Raw genomic sequence first — 14,042 nt, 5'->3', positions numbered from 1 at the left:
CAGCACCCACAGTCAACCCGACAAGCCTGAGGCGCAAGATCCGAGTGGTGGCGATCTTCAGCTTGTCGTCGTCCGCGGCCAGGGCGCTCCAATCGCCGCCACGCACTGCTGGGGTTTGGCGCAGGGTGGTGAATAGCTGCGGGTTCTCCTCGACGATCTAGCACCAAGCCGCTCTCCACTCCTCCCACTTGCTACGGAGCTCCCCCTCCAGATAGGCCTCCTTCTTGCCGGCTCAGGAGATCCAGGCGATCCCGCCGGCAAGAGGTTCCCCTCTCTCGACACGAAGCATAAAGAAATGGCGGAAAAGAGCTACGTTGGGGTGGACTCCGACAAAGTTTTCGCAGACATGAGCGAAAACTGCCATGGTCAGGACAGCATTGGGGGTGAAATCAAGGAGATGAAACCCGTAGGTGTTCATGATATCACAGAAAAATTCAGAGAAGGGCGGGCAGAGCCCGCAGTAGAAGAACAAGGCAAAGAAAGGATATCCTCCAACCAGAGCCTTTTTCGAAGCGACGGCGGACAGTACCTTTGTGCGCGGATGCGCTCGTGTCACCGTCGACCAGAAGAGATAGTACCACTCCCTCAGCTCCTTCGCGGAGAGCTCAGGGGGGAAAGTGGCCCGCTCCTTCCGCGGCGCCTCGAGCCACTGCGCCTCGGTCGACTTCACAACCTTCGCGGCCTTCCCCTTTCCGGCTTTCGGAGCCATGGCGGAGGTGGTGAGGGAGATCAACGGCGCTAGTGGCGACGGCGGCGACGGGGGGTGGAGCGCTGCTCTCTTTCGGCTTTGGAAGCGGAGGGGAGCGGCGGAGATTTCCGAGATTAAAGCAGCAAATGGCGAAGGTGGGGGAACGGCCCCTATTTCCCCTGCTTATAAAGAGAGGAGGCGAACGTTACGCTTTTTTCGAATAAAGAATCACCCACGATCTCTCCCACGACGCCGCGTTCGACGCGTGCCCTTACGGGAGGGCGCGGTGGATACGGAGTTAGATTCAGCATAACCCAGGCCCGCGCGTGCCCGTGCCCTGTTTTGGGCCTGGCCCAACAGCGCTCGGCACCGTGTATGGCCCAGGCCCGGGGGCTCCTGTCGGTGTACTAGAGTAGGCGTACCCTAGTATCCCGAACTTGTGCACGGGCAGTTGCAGCGCCCCGCGGCAAGGCTTGCCGGGTTACTGCCAAGGTCCTCCATTGGTCCCTCTAGAGCCATTCAAGAACAAAGTATTCGAGCCGAGAAGACAACGCCCCGACAAGAGGAGCTTGCCGGAAAGAGACAAGGCCCCGACAAGAGGAGCTTGTCGGGAAGGCCAACCACGGCACCTCAAGAAACTGGTTGCGACGCACCGCGCGTCCCGGCAAGACCCGGCGAGCGACAAGCTTCCGGACGCGAGAAGACAACGACCCCGGCAATGTACTTGCCGGAGGCCAGCTGCCACTCTATACCCGCGCTCCAGCGCATCCGCCAACGTGTCACCCTGAGGCCTTCTCAGGGGCGCGTGGCGAGAGCCTGTGCAGTTAGCGGTGCAAGGTGGCGAGCGGAGATGACAAGATGGCCATCGTGGCAAGCGATAGCGCCCCTAACGGTCGCTTTTCTGCACTGTTTGGGCGATGCAGACGGGCATTTAAGGCCTTTGTCCCCTGCCGTCAGAGTTAGGTAGGGTGCACTGTGCAAGTAGCTGTACCAACCACATCTTTTATGTTTTTGCCCTCGCCTACGTTGCCACCTGTCGGTGACCCCTTTAGCGTATAAAAAGGAGGCCCATGCGCAACGTAGAAGGGGTTCGGAACATTCGAAACTACAGAACACTCACGCTCTTGAGCAAGAACAGAATTGTCGTGGGAACGAACACCTATGGGGCAGGGCCCCTTTTCGGTCCGGCTGGGAGTGGGGGTCGCACGAAGAGCGGATCGAGGCGAAGCACGCGAGCGGTTTTACCCAGCTTCGGAGCTCTCCGGAGAGATAAAACTCCTACTGCTGCTTTGTGATTGTATTCTGTTCTTGCTCGAGAGCGTGAGCGTTCTGTAGTTTCGAATGTTCCGAACCCCTTCTATGTTGCGCATGGGCCTCCTTTTATACGCTAAAGGGGTCACCGACAGGTGGCAACATAGGCGAGGGCAAAAACGTAAAAGATGTGGTTGGTACAGCTACTTGCACAGTGCACCCTACCTAACTCTGACGGCTGGGGACAAAGGCCTTAAATGCCCGTCCGCATCGCCCAAACAGTGCAGAAAAGCGACCGTTAGGGGCGCTACCGCTTGCCACGATGGCCATCTTGTCATCTCCGCTCGCCACCTCGCACCGCTAACTGCACAGGCTCTCGCCACGCGCCCCTAAGAAGGCCTCAGGGCGACACGTTGGCGGATGCGCTGGAGCGCGGGTACAGAGTGGCAGCTGGCCTCCGGCAAGTACCTTGCCGGGGTCGTTGTCTTGTCACGTCCGGAAGCTTGTCGCTCGCCGGGTCTTGCCGGGACGCGCGGTGCGTCGCAGCCAGTTTCTTGAGGTGCCGTGGTTGGCCTTCCCGACAAGCTCCTCTTGCCGGGGCCTTGTCTCTTTCCGGCAAGCTCCTCTTGCCGGGGCCTTGTCTTCTCGGCTCGAATACTTTGTTCTTGAATGGCTCTAGAGGGACCAACGGAGGACCTTGGCAGTAACCCGGCAAGCCTTGCCGCGGGCGCTGCAACTGCCCGTGCACAAGTTCGGGATACTAGGGTACCCCTACTCTAGTACACCAACAGGAGCCCCCGGGCCTGGGCCATACACGGTGCCGAGCGCTGTTGGGCCAGGCCCAAAACAGGGCACGGGGACGCGCGGGCCTGGGTTATGCCGAATCTAACTCCGTATCCACCGCGCCCTCCCGTAACGGCACGCGTCGAACGCGGCGTCGTGGGAGAGATCGTGGGTGATTCTTTATTTGGAAAAAGCGTAACGTTCGCCTCCTCCTCTTTATAAGCAGGGGAAACAGGGGCCGTTCCCCCACCTTCTCCATTTGCTGCTTTAATCTCGGAAATCTCCGTCGCTCCCCTCCGCTTCTAAAGCCGAAAGAGAGCAGCGCTCCGCCCCTCGTCACCGCCGTCGCCACTAGCGCCGTTGATCTCCCTCACCACCTCCGCCATGGCTCCGAAAGCCGGAAAGGGGAAGGCCGCGAAGGCTGTGAAGTCGATCGAGGCGCAGCGGCTCGAGGCGCTGCGGAAGGAGCGGGCCACTTTCCCCCCTGAGCTCTCCGCGAAGGAGCTGAGGGAGTGGTACTATCTCTTCTGGTCGACGGAGACGCGAGCGCATCCGTGCACGAAGGTACTGTCCGCCGTCGCTTTGGAAAAGGCTCTGGTTGGCTGATGTCCTTTCTTTGCCTTGTTCTTCTACTGCGGGCTCTGCCTGCCCTTCTCTGAATTTTTCTGTGATATCATGAACACCTACGGGTTTCATCTCCTTGATTTCACCCCCAATGCTGTCCTGACCATGGCAGTTTTCGCTCATGTCTGCGGAAACTTTGTTGGAGTCCACCCCAACGTAGCTCTTTTCCGCCATTTCTTTATGCCTCGTGTCGAGAGAGGGGAACCTCTTGCCGGCGGGATTGCCTGGATCTCGCGAGCCGGCAAGAAGGAGGCCTATCTGGAGGGGGGGGCTCCGTAGCAAGTGGGAGGAGTGGAGAGCGGATTGGTGCTGGATCGTCGAGGAGAACCCGCAGCTATTCACCACCCTGCGCCAAACCCCAGCAGTGCGTGGCGGCGATTGGAGCGCCCTGGCCGCGGACGACGACAAGCTGAAGATCGCCACCACTCGGATCTTGCGCCTCAGGCTTGCCGAGTTGACTGTGGGTGCTGTTGGCGCGGATTTCCTTCGCTGCCGCATCGCCCCCTGCAAGAGAGGAGGAGACCCGCCTGGGAATTCGGGGGCCCGGCAGATATTATGAGGCTGTGCCCGGGCCTCAACTTCAATTTTACCGTCTTGGAATTGGACGGGATACTCAAGGAGCTGTTCAAGCACGACCCTCAGCATCCCGAGTGGTTTAGGTTGCCGGCGGGTGTCGTCCCGCTGTGCAACAACTCTTCGCTCGACCGCATCCGCGCCATGATGCCGCAGTGCGATTCGCACAGGATCGTTCCAACTTGGCAAGAGCCTGCGGACGATGTTGTGCGGCAGTTCTTCGACGGCCTGGTGGAGGTGGCGGTCCACGCCGACGAACAGAAACTCCTCACCCGCGACACCACCGAGCAGGAGATGGAGCGCATCGCCACCAGGGCGGAAGAGGCGGCGGCAGCCGCAGTCGCGGGTGAGTTTGGGTTCACCGTGGACGAAGCAGAGGCGGCATCAGCGGCAAGCCTTGCCGAACGAGAGTGGCCCGAAGGCGAAGAAGAGCTTGCCGCGCCTGACGCCGAGTCGCAACGCCCCGCCGAGGGTGTGAGTGGTCCGCCGTCTCCAAGCAACTTGCCGCAAACGGGGCCCCCGGCACAGCCCCCAGCTCTGCCAAGAAGGCGTCTCCGCAGGGCCGGGGACGCAGCAGGACGGCAGACGGGTCAACAGCCGCAGCGCCGCGCGACGCGCTCCGGCGCGACAAGCACTGTTGCCGTGGGAGCGCCTCACGTCGCTACGACAACTGGAGCGGGGTCGTCCCGGGCCGCCACCGCAGCCCCCGCCAAGCGGCCAAGGGATCCTACTCCTCCGCCTCGTCGCGCCGGAGGTGGGCCGAACTTCGACCTCTCCGCACTCAGCTCTGACGAGGAAGAAGAAGAAGAGTAAGACCCTCTCGTTGTTCTTGTAGTCCTTCAATTTGCTGTTCTTTTCTTGCATCTGATCTGATGTACTTTGGACTTATTCCGTTTCAGGACACTGGCCCAGAGGGCGGCAAAGAGGGCCAAGGCTCCGGTGGTTGTCATCGAGGACGAGCCGACCGCGACAGCAGGAGGCGCGCCCGAGACCACCTTGCCGGACCCGGCCACTACTCTGCAAAGCGGCCCCCAGCGTAAGTATTTGGTTTCTTTTCTGCTGTTAGCCGTGCATGAGTGCTCTTTCCTTGCTATCAACTGAGTATTTGTTTGCGTAGGAGCAAAACAACTTCACCAGGAGGGCCTGGAAATCACCTCCGACTCGTCGTCTGCTTCGACTACGCTGCCAAGGGCAGACTCCCCGGCAAGGGAGCGTTCTACGGCAAGGGAGGAGTCTCCGGCAAGGGACAGCGCCAACGATCCCCCGGTGGTGGAGCCCATGACTGTGGATCCCAGCACAGGTAATCTTTCTTGCCTGAAACTTCCCTTGAGTTTTTCTTCTTCTGATTTTTCTTTTTGATCATTTGCTTGACTTTTCTCCCTCTTCCGGCTCTCAGATCCGCCTTCCGTGGAGTCGATGGAGACCGAGGCCACCGGTGAGGAGGACGCGCACGGCAACACTGGCGACGCCGCCGCCACCGAAGAAGAGGCCGGCGCTGATGATCCCGCCGACGAAGAGGCCGCCAAGGCTGCTGGCGCAAGAGCTGGCGAGGGGTCCGACAATCACACTGACGACCCTGAGGGCGCAGGAGCGCAAGGCGCTACACTGACCGTCGACCCCTCCGCCGCTGATGCAGCGCCAGGCTCCGAAGAGCCCCAGCCCGGCGTCTACTTGAAGGCCGACGACGGTGTCTTCATCAAGCTTCCCTGGGCGTCGAGCTCCAGGGCGCCGGTCGAAGGAGAGACTTTTGACGGGGAAGTGCTCGCCTCCGCCGGGATGACGCTGGTTGACACGCCAAGCAGCAGCAGCGGCGAGTCCGAGGAGGAGCAACTGCTCCGGAAGCTGGTGTCGCTCTACCGCGCCCGGCAAGCCAAGGTGGAGTCCCGGGAAGTGCTTGTCGCGCAGTCGGGAGCAGACATTGACAAGTGCGCGAAGGAGCTCCGGGAACGCAATCAGGAAGCTCTCCGTTCCATTGCAGAGGAGCGGGCGCAGCTTGTCGAGGTGCGGAAGGCATTCATTCTTGAGAAAGCCGAAGCCGAATAGCAACAGCGGCTTGCCGCCGTGGAGCTGTCTGTGCAGGAGGGTGAGCTGGCGCAGCGGAAGGTCAATCTTGACAGCCATGAGGAGGATCTTGCCGCGCGCGAGCAACCACTTAGCGGGGCTCTCAAGGAGGTGAAGGACGCTGCTACAGCTGCTGAGGCCGCCAAGAAGGTGTTGGAGACGAAGGTGGCGCGGTTGCAGGCCGATCTCAAGGCGAGCGGCGAGGAGCTTGCCGTGCTCAAACGTGAGCGCAAGAAGGATGCTCGCGCTCACGGCGAGCTGCAGGGTCAGCTTGCCGATAAGGGCAAGGAGTTGAGCGCCGCCAAGGACTCCAATGCTGATCTCGAGCTGAAGCTGGCCACACTGACCCAGGCGCTGGATAGCGCTAGGGAGCAGGAGGCGACCTTGAGGAAGGAGATCAAGGCCAACAAAGAGCTGCTAACGAGGGGCGCGGAGACTCAAAACACCTTCAGGGCTACGGTGGAGCTCTGGACAGAGGGCCTCGTAAACATTGCTACAGTCATCGACGAGGAGCTGGTGCAGCTGGGGGTGGAGGATCTCGGGTACTCCTCCGACGAGAACCTCCAGCCCAGCGCCAAGCTCACTCTGTTCTTCAAGGGCGTGGCGACGGCACTCCAGCGGCTCCGAGAGAAGATCCCAAAGCAGCTGGCCGATGAGTCGCGCACGATCTGCGCCAGAGTTCTGGAGAAGGTGTTGGTGAAGGTGGCCTTCCTCAACCCAGGCCTCAACCTCACCAACATCCTCAAGAAGCTGCCAGCGGACGCTGATCTGGACGCGCTCAAGGCCCTTGTGGCACCCATTGTGGACAAGGTGAACGAGGTCAAGAGGGTGGACGGCGGTCGCGTGGATTAGGCCGCCCGCTTTTTCCTTTTCTTGTCGCTGCTGACCATGTTACAAGAACATTCCATTAGAGTTGCGACAAGCTTATTTTGTAATATAACTTTATCCTGGGTATCAAATACTATGTTACTTCCTTTGCTTGATTCCTTCCTTTGTATGTTTTTGCCCTACGCTTTTAGGGGACTTGTCGGCGCAGGCACCTTTGCCGCGAGCGCTGAGTGCGGAACATCAGCAGCCTGCTGGCAGTGTCGCTACCGACAAGAAACCTTGTCGCAACTAGTCGCAGCACGCTTAAATTGTTGAGCGGACTCGAAACAAAGTAAGGGCGCAACTAGCTACGAGTTGGTTCCTCCGCGCACAGGTTTTCCATACAAAGCACGGTTGTTCAAGGAAGATAACTTAAAAATTTTAAAAACTGATTGCTCAAACTTTGGCAACTTAGCTTTCATGTTGTCTGCTCTCCGGTAAGGCGAAACTTGCTTGAACGACGCCTGGTCCACACCATTATCCTCTCCTTCCCCCCCGGCAAACTTGTGCGCGAGGGAACCTTTCCTTTTCTTCGAGAGAAAGAAAGAAGAGAAAATAAAGATATGGAGCCTTATAGCTCATTATTGCTTACCGGGGGTAGATGCTGCACAAAGTGTCAGAAAATACATGCAAACAAAAAAGCATGAAATTGATAGGACGTGCGGAGCACATGAGCTTTATTTATGCACAGGGTCTGTGCCTGGCTTTGTACAAAGGATTACATGCAACAGCGGCAAGACTTGTACAAAAGGTGGTTGCCGGAATGGGTTCCGAAACCGCGCCTTACGGGTAAAACTTACGAAGATGCTCAATGTTCCAGGAGTTGCTCACCGGAAAGCCATCTTCGGTCTCAAGGCGGACAGCGCCAGACCTAGTGACTTGTCTCACCCGGTAAGGGCCTTCCCACTTCGGCGTCAACTTGTTGGAACTCTTGGCGGACTGAACGCGCCGAAGAACAAGGTCGCCTTCCTCGAGACTTCTGGCATTAACTTTGCGGCTATGATAGCGACGCAAAGCTTGCTGGTATCGAGCAGCTCGTACAACAGCCTGAAGACGATCTTCCTCAAGGAGCAGTGCGTCATCTTGTCGCAGCTGTTGTTGCTCAAACTCATCATAAGCGAGCACTCGAGGCGATCCGTATACGAGTTCCGTGGGGAGAACTGCCTCTGCTCCATAGACTAGAGCGAAAGGCGTCTGGCCAGTGTCTCGATTTGGCGTCGTCCTCATCGACCAAAGAACTACTGGCAGCTCCTCGATCCAGTTCTTTTCGCATTTGTGCAGCCTATCGAAAGTCCTGGTCTTGAGCCCGCGCAGCACTTCAGCATTTGCCCTCTCCGCTTGACCGTTGCTTCTTGGGTGAGCAACAGAAGCGAAGCAGACCTTGGCGCCAAGATCTTGGACGTATTGCATGAAGGTGCGGCTTGTGAACTGTGTGCCATTGTCGGTGATGATCCAGTTAGGGACCCCGAAACGGCAAACAATTGACTTGAAGAACTTGACTGCTGACTGTGCTATCACCTTCCTCACTGCTTCCACTTCCGGCCACTTTGTGAACTTGTCGATTGCAACATACAAGTACTCAAAGCCCCCGACAGCTCGGGGAAAGGGGCCGAGGATGTCGAGCCCCCAGACCGAAAATGGCCAGGATAAAGGGATCGTCTGGAGAGCTTGAGCTGGTTGGTGTATCTGCTTGGAGTGGAACTGGCACGCTTCACACTTGGTTACTTGTGCAGTTGCATCCTGGAGGGCTGTCGGCCAAAAGAAACCTTGCCGGAATGCCTTGCCGGCAAGTGCTCTTGCGCCAATGTGGTGGCCACATATGCCTCCATGTATCTCCGCCAACAGCTCTTGTCCGTCTTCCCGGGGAATACACTTCAATTTCACGCCGTTGAGTCTTCTTTTGTACAGTATGCCGTCGACGAACTGGTACATACTTGACTGCCGGGCTACTCTTTCCGCTTCTTCTTGCTCTTCGGGAAGCTCTCCAGTCTGAAGGAAACGGACAATCTGCTGTGCCCATGCTGGAGCTTGCGGCTCGACAACAAGGACCAAACGCACATATGTTGCTGCGGGAAGATCAGCTTCCACGGCAAGAACCTGCGGCTCAGCCGGAGCTTGGATTTCCCCGGCAAGCTTGCCGGAGCAAAACTTGTCGGGAGCGTCTGCTTCAACGGAACAAACCTCAGGGCTTGTCGGAGCAGACTGCTCCTCAGCACTTTTGGTGTTGACCTTGGGGACCTTCTTGGCAGCAGTTTCGGGAAGCTCTGCCGGAAAATAGTCACCAGAAATCAACTTTCTCTTCTTGCTCTGTCCAGTTGACGGTGTCACGGATGGTTGAGTCAGCTTGAGCACAAAGATCCCTGGTTCCACAGGTAACTTTAGTGCAGCGCACTTTGACAGGCCATCAGCGATGTCGTTCTCAGCTCTTGGAACATGCTCCATCTGTAGGCCGTCAAAGTGTTCTTCCAGCTTTCTCACTTCATCAACATAAGCTTCCATCAATGGAATTTGGTAATCCTTATTCACTTGGCGGACGACAAGCTGTGAGTCACCTCTGACAATGAGCTTCTTGATCCCAAGGTCTGCCGCGATCCTGAGACCGGCAAGCAAACCCTCATACTCCCCAGTATTGTTTGTTGCTTGCTCCTTGGGAAAGTGCATCTGGACTATGTACTTGAGGTGTTCTCCGGTGGGCGCGACAAGCAGCACGCCAGCACCAGCGCCTTGCAGCGAGAAGGCACCATCGAAGTACATGAGCCACTCTTTGTTTGCCTCCTTGACGGGGATGCTCGTTTCTGGAATTTCTTCATCTGGCGTTGGCGTCCACTCTGCTATAAATTCTGCCAATGCTCGGCTCTGGATAGTTGAAGTGCTTTCAAACTCGAGGCCAAAGCTTGATAGTTCCACTGCCCACTCGACAATTCTGCCTGTTGCTTCTGGATTCTGCAGTATCCTTTTCAGCGGAAAGCGAGTGACAACTGTGATCTCATGTGCTTGGAAGTAATGACGCAGCTTCCTCGAGGCCATGAGAAGGCCGAAAAGCAATTTCTGCACACCAGAGTACCTTGACCTAGCCCCCTGCAGGAGGGAACTAACAAAGTAAACTGGGCGCTGCACCATTTTCTTCTGCTCCTCCTCATGTGCTTGCGCAGATCTACCCTTGTCGGGACCAGAGCTTGTCGGCGAAGCCCCCTGCTTGTCGCTGGATGCATCCGCCACGGTTGCCGGCTCATCATTCGCCTCCCTCTCTGGCACTAACGCAGCACTAACCACTTGATTGGTTGCCGCTATATACAGCAGCAACTTCTCTTGTGGTTTAGGTGCGACAAGTATTGGAGTGGAGGACATGTATCTCTTCAAGTCCTGCGGCGCAGCCTCCGCTTCCAGAGTCAATTTCATTGGACCTGCCTTTTTCAATATTTTGAAAAATGGCAGGGCGCGCTCAGCAGACTTAGAGATGAACCTGCTGAGAGCAGCCACACAACCGGCAAGCCTTCGTACATCCTTGACGCGCTTTGGTGCTTCAATCTGCTCAATGGCCTTGATCTTGTCGGGATTGGCTTCTATTCCCCGCTGAGACACGAAGAACCCGAGAAGCTTACCGGAAGGGACTCCAAACACGCACTTCTCGGGGTTAAGCTTGAGGTTGATCTTGCGCAGATTTGTGAAAGTTTCATCCAAATCCTGAACCAGGGTTGCCTTGTCTTTGCTCTTGACCACTATATCATCCATGTAGGCTTCCACATTTCTGTGTAACTGTGGCTCAAAGGCGTCATGGACTACCCTTGCAAATGTTGAACCAGCATTCTTTAATCCGAAAGGCATCCGTACGAAATAGTAGGTGCCACACGGAGTAATGAATGCGGTTTTCTCCTCATCCTCTTCTGCCATGAAGATCTGATGATATCCCTGTCGGTGTACTAGAGTAGGGGTACCCTAGTATCCCGAACTTGTGCACGGGCAGTTGCAGCGCCCCGCGGCAAGGATTGCCGGGTTACTGCCAAGGTCCTCCGTTAGTCCCTCTAGAGCCATTCAAGAACAAAGTATTCGAGCCGAGAAGACAAGGACCCGGCAAGAGGCGCTTGCCGGAAAGAGACAAGGCCCCGGCAAGAGGAGCTTGTCGGGAAGGCCAACCACGGCACCTCAAGAAACTGGCTACGACGCACCGCGCGTCCCGGCAAGACCCGGCGAGCGACAAGCTTCCGGACGCGACAAGACAACGACCCTGGCAAGGTACTTGCCGGAGGCCAGCTGCCACTCTGTACCCGCGCTCCAGCACATCCGCCAACGTGTCGCCCTGAGGCCTTCTCAGGGGCGCGTGGCGAGAGCCTGTGCTGTTAGCGGTGCGAGGTGGTGAGCGGAGATGACAAGATGGCAATCGTGGCAAGCGGTAGCGCCCCTAACGGTCGCTTTTCTGCACTGTTTGGGCGATGCGGACAGGCATTTAAGGCCTTTGTCCCCTGCCGTCAGAGTTAGGTAGGGTGCACTGTGGAAGTAGCTGTACCAACCACATCTTTTATGTTTTTGCCCTCGCCTACGTTGCCACCTGTCGGTGACCCCTTTAGCGTATAAAAGGAGGCCCATGGGCAACGTAGAAGGGGTTCGGAACATTCGAAACTACAGAACGCTCACGCTCTCGAGCAAGAACAGAATACAATCACAAAGCAGCAGTAGGAGTTTTATCTCTCCGGAGAGCTCCGAAGCTGGGTAAAACCGCTCGCGTGCTTCGCCTCGATCCGCTCTTCGTGCGACCCCCGCTCCCAGCCGGACCGAAAAGGGGCCCTGCCCCATAGGTGTTCGTTCCCACGACATCTTTGGCGCGCCAGGTAGGGGGCGTCGAGGTTGCGTGAACCTGATCCGACGTTCACGCGGGCCAGATCTTCGTCATCTTCATCGACATGCCACCGAAGAGGAAGGCTTTGGAGGTGGCTGGTCCGTCCGCGTCGATCCCGCCACCACCGGAGCAAACGGGTGGTGGGATGGACACCGGCGGAGGAACGGGCACCGACGAGGGAGCTCATGATGCTGCCAGGTCCAAGGACAAGGCTGCACAAACCTCGGCGTCCATACACGCACCGCGCCCTTCTCAGGAGGCGCGGGACCGACAGCGTCATGGTGCCCGCAGTACCATACGCGCGTTGGAACAAGGCCAAGCTGGTGGATCCCGGGACGCTCAAGGCCAGCATGCACGCCAACATGCTGGCACGAGCGCGGCACGGTCGCCAGGACGAGATGCTGCTCCTTCTAACACAGTTAGAAGTTCGAGCATATCCCGCTCCTCGCGTCGTTCGCCCCCGCCACCAAAGACTCCAGAAGAAGCGTTGGCCCGAGCTCAACTGCTCCTGGATTACCCTCCAGCGCCGGACAAGATCGACGATTGGAGGGCCACCATTCAGAGTCTCATCGGCTTCGCCAACGGCAACACTCCTCGGCAACCGAACACATCGAAGCCGCGGCAAGACGCCCAGGCACGAGCCGATGGCGACAAGACCGGTGGAGGTGCGACTACCGTGCACTCTCCACCCCCAAGGCCAAGATCACCGACTCGCCGGGCCAATCTCGACAGCGACTCCACCACATCGTCGGATCCGCGAGTTCGTCGCGATCAATGCCAAGTTCTTCAAGAACGGCAGCAAGAGGACGCTCGTACTCGCATCGAGCGTCGAAGAGAAGCGCGGCGTCGATCAGACCAGCGTGCTGGGCCCACTGTCGACATGCATGCGCCAGGGGAACCAGGCGACTTGCCGTACGCGGTAGGTTGCCCTGCGTTTACTCGTGAGCTGCGGCAAGTCCAGTGGCCCAGTACGAAAAACTTCAAGCCAGATGTACCGGAGAAGTACGACGGCAGGTTGCATTCGTCGGAGTTCCTCAGCATCTACACCATCACGGTGCAAGCTGCTGGGGGGCGCGACGATAAGATCCTTGCCAACTACTTCCCGCTGGTGCTCAAGCCCAATGTCAGGTCCTGGCTCATGCACTTGCTGGACAACTCCATATCCTCCTGGGCAGATTTGTGCCATCAGTTTGTTGGCGCCTTTACGGGCGGCCACAAGCCCCATGGCCAGGAGAGTGATCTTCACCTGCTCGCCCAGAAGGAAGGAGAGCCCCTGCGCGAGTATATTCACAGATCCAGCCAAGTGCAGCGCAACACCCCAGACGTCCACCCTGCTGCAGTCATCAGCGCGTTCCATCAGAACGTGCGAAACCGCAGGATGAGGGAGGAGATGGCGATGTGCAAAATCAGAGACGTCAGTGAGCTGTATGCCCTGGCTGACAGATGTGCGCGTGCTGAGGAGGGGAGGAAACTCCCCGGAGAGAACGCAGGAGCAGAAGGATCTGACAGTGAAGATGCCGCCCCGGCAAGGAAAAACCGGCGGCGGAACAACAGGAAGAGGAAAGCCAAAGATGTGCTAGTCGTCGAGCAGTCCGGCAACGGAGGTGGCGCCGAGAAGGCCAAAGCTGGTAGCTCCGGCGAGGCCGTGGTGGCCGCCGACAAGCAGGACGGCTTCGGCAAGCAGTACTGCAAGATCCACCGCACCAAGGGCCATGATCTTCAGACCTGCAAAAAGGTTGAGCAGCTTGTTGAATAGCAGAAAGCTGAGTACGAGCGACGCGACAAGGAGAATGCCCAAGAAGGTACAGGAGGATCCGGCAAGAAGCATCCCGGCCGGGGAGGGCGCCGCGGCAAGGCCAAGCAGCGGCAAGGAGACATGCCTCCCCGCGGCCGCGACAAGGATGAAGACGAAGACGAAGATGAAGAGATGGATGATGATGAGGCCGACGAGCAGGAGTTTCAGAAAGCCATAGAGGTCCTGTGCGTTGACGGCGGTGCTTCTCTGCATACTTCGCACCGCCAGCTCAAACAGTGGGTGTGTAAGTGCATCTAGTGCCCCTTAGTGATTTTGGTGTATTGAAGACTTATAGGTTAAGTAACTGATGCGTTTGTGAGTGTACACAGGTCTATAAGTCTATGAGGAGTTTGATATTTACAGAGAAAGTCGACCCCTAAAAATGAAGTTCTTCGACTGAAGACTTTCTGAAGACTTTGAAAGTGAAGAAATTGGTGTGACCTTGAAGACTTGGTATTCACTTGAGGAACATGAAGCGTGAAGACTTTTGTTTTCATAGTTTCATTTTCTCTTTCTTGAGTCATAGGAAACACCGTACTGTTAAAGGGGGTCGAGGAAATACTAAG

Source organism: Triticum aestivum, chromosome 5B (assembly GCF_018294505.1).
Source record: "Triticum aestivum cultivar Chinese Spring chromosome 5B, IWGSC CS RefSeq v2.1, whole genome shotgun sequence".
Lineage (NCBI taxonomy): Eukaryota > Viridiplantae > Streptophyta > Magnoliopsida > Poales > Poaceae > Triticum > Triticum aestivum.
Note: the sequence above shows the minus strand (reverse complement) of the source record.